A 3,359-nucleotide genomic window follows, 5' to 3' on the forward strand; every position below is an offset into this window, starting at 1 on the left:
CAACAGTGACAATACCGAGGACACGACAGTCAATGCTGGATTCAAAGGCTCTAAACCCGGTCAGCGGAAAAAGCCATTCAAAAGAAGCACTCCGGGCCTGTCCAGTTTGGACCGTATACTCGATCGCTCGTGCCAAATACACGGCACCCCCGACAAGCCAGCCAACCACACAACAGGGATTGTTGGGTGTTCAAGCAGGCCGACAAGTTAAATGCCGAAAACAAAGATAAGGGGTAACATAGCGATGACGAGGAGGAGCCCCGGCAGCCGAACATCGGAGGACAGAAGAGGTTCCCCCAGAAGTGTGCACGGTGAACATGATATATGCAACCCACATCCCCAAGAGGGAGCGGAAGTGTGCGCTCAGGGACGTATATGCGTTGGAGCTAGTCGCCCCAAAGTTCAACCCATGGTCCTCCTGTCCGATCACCTTCGATCGCAAGGACCACCCCACTAGTATCCGTCATGGCGGATTCGCCGCACTGGTCCTAGACCCAATCAATGACGGATTTCACCTCACTCGAGTCCTAATGGATGGCGGCAGCAGCCTGAACCTGTTTTATCAGGACACAGTGTGCAAAATGGGTATAGACCCCTCAAGGATCAAACCCACAAAAACGACCTTTAAAGGTGTCATACCAGGTGTAGAGGCCCATTGCACAGGCTCAGTCACACTGGATGGTACATGTCAGATAGTCCTACTTTTTGCTTATCGCACTACTTGTATCATTCTGCTTTAACGCACCTTTTTGAATAAATAATGCATAGCATTAAGACTATTATTGCATTCTTCCTTTTTATATATATGTTCATTCACGACATCTAGCACCCGTACACTCTGGTACGGCCAATACGCTAGGGGCTTAAGCATACCCCATAATATGGCGTGAGAAGTCTGAACACTTTTGACAGTGCAGCACCCCGAACTTATAGCATTATATGCATCAGCTCTGAATCATGTTTTGGGTCAATAGTTGGGTTTTCCCGGCTCCCATGTTTTGGTACCTTACGTTCCGCTATATCGGCTAAGGTAGCACTAGGAGAACTACTGCGATTGTGCCCCTGTTCTGCTGGGCTAAGCACCTCAGTAGAGAAAGCTAAAACTGACTGTCATGATAAGGCGAGAGACTGGTCGCTGTTCGAGAGGTTTCAAGTCCCTAAAGACTTATGCCGCTTAGAGCGAGGAGTCGGCCCTGTCCGGCTTAAGGCGTGTATCGCGCCCCGAATTCGGCCTTCCGAATACTAGGGGCTTCGCCGAAATTTAAAAGTATAGAATTCTATGGCTAAGTGAGAGTGATAGCGCATCATAGTCTGATTGCCTTGTTCGTCGTGCTGAGCACCTCCCTCGAAGGACCCAACAATGGGAACAAGAGTGCTTAGGTTTATCCCGAACACCCCAGCACTCGTGGCGTGGGGGCAGAAGCCGATGACTAGCCATCTCTCAAATTTGATAAATAGCCGAACAGAAGGTAATATTTTAAATTCAGACAAGCGTTGCATAGCGCATATGAACAAGTTTTCATAATACAGGATTACACGAGCAAGTTTATTCAAATATCACATCTTTTGCACACTCGTCCGCTACGAGACGGGCACCCTTCAGGACACCCTCATAGTACATCTCGGGGTGACGATGCTCCTTGCCCGCAGGCGGCCCTTCCTTCACTAGCTTCACGGCGTCCATCTTGGCCCATTGCACCTTGACACGGGCGAAAGCCCGGCGTGCGCCTTCGATGCAGACGGACCGCTTAATGACTTCTAGCCGTGGGCGGGCATCCACAAGACGCCTCACCAGGCCGAAGTAGTTGTTGGGCAGGGCTTCGCCAGGCCACATCCGGACTATAAAGCCCTTCATGGCCTGTTCGGTGGCCTTGTGCAGCTCGACCAGTTGCTTCAGCTGGTCGCTTAGAGGCATCGGGTGTTCGGTCCCAGTATACTGAGACCAGAACAGCTTCTCCGTTGAGCTTCCCTCCTTGGCCTGGTAAAACTGTGCGGCATCCGACACGCTGCGGGGCAAATCTGCGAATGCACCTGGAGAGCTCCGGATTCGGGTAAGTAACAAGTAATTTACTTTTACATGCTTGCTTTGCATATAGAAGGCCTTACCCGCCTCTATCTTCTTCATCGCATCAATCTCCTGGAGGGCCTTTTGGGCTTCGGCCTTGGCACTCTTTGCACTCTCAAGGGCCGCGGCAAGCTCAGACTCTCGTGTTTTCAAGTCAAGCTCCAACGCCTCGTGCTTCGTCACGCGTGCGTGGAGCTCTTGCTGCACCTCGCCCACCCGTGCCTCTTGTTTTTCCCGCTCGGTGCACTCCTGGGCCACTTTGTTTTTGGCCTCGGCTAGCGCTTGCTTCAGGGTCGCCACCTCGGTCGTGGCCCCTGGCAAATTTACGATGATCCTGTCATTTTGCAATCGCATTATTTTTATATATATCCATAGACTAGGTACTACTTACCTTTGTTCTCCTCGAGCTGCCTCTTGGCAAGGCCGAGCTCTTCCTTGGACCCTTCGAGGTCTTGCTTCAGTGCGGCGACCTCCGCAGTCAGTGCGGCAGAGGCCAGTAGCGAAGCCTGCATACGCATATAGACATACTTATATTAGACTCCTGCAATATTGTTTGATCCTCTATTTGGCTTTTCTTTGTGAACACCGAACAAAGCATTAGGGGCTACTGTCTATGCGGTAATATTTTTCCTATATTTCAAATACTTACCTCAAAGCCTGTTAGAAGGCTGGCACAGGCTTCAGTCAGTCCGCTCTTGGCGGACTGAACCTTCTAGACCACCGCACTCATAATAGTGAGGTGCTCTTCGTCGATGGAAGCGATGCGAAGCGCTCCCAGCAGATTGTCCGATTCCTCTGGATGGATAGAGGTTGCCGGCACAGGCGTCTTGCCCCTTTTGGAAGGAGGCCGCCTGCCCGAGTCCGGAACCACTGGAGGTTCCGGCGCGGTGTTCGGCTGAGGGCTGAACTCGGAGCCCTCGGGAGCCTTGCTCCCTCTGCTCCCGGAGTCCGGAAGGTCGCCTTGAGGCGCCTCCGGGACTATTTCCCCTCGACCCGGTGCCTCTTGAGACAACACCTTGGCATTGTCTGTTGGGCAAGGGGAGGTGGCGGTCAGAAGTGGATCGCTATCCATATCCGATGAGCCCAGGGATCCGTCCGACGAGGATACATCGATACGGGTGCGGGGCGGTCTGCATAATCATAATTCGGCATTAGGAGAAGCAGTGCGACGAAGGTATGCTATGAGTTACTCTGGTATCTGAATACTTACGACTTCGCCAGGGGCTTGGCCCTGAGCAGCCACTCGTCTCCACCTTCGGCGGCGGTGGTGGAGTAGTCCGGAAGGAGAGTCCTT

Source organism: Triticum dicoccoides, chromosome 4A (genome assembly GCF_002162155.2).
Source record: "Triticum dicoccoides isolate Atlit2015 ecotype Zavitan chromosome 4A, WEW_v2.0, whole genome shotgun sequence".
NCBI classification, from domain to species: Eukaryota; Viridiplantae; Streptophyta; class Magnoliopsida; order Poales; family Poaceae; genus Triticum; species Triticum dicoccoides.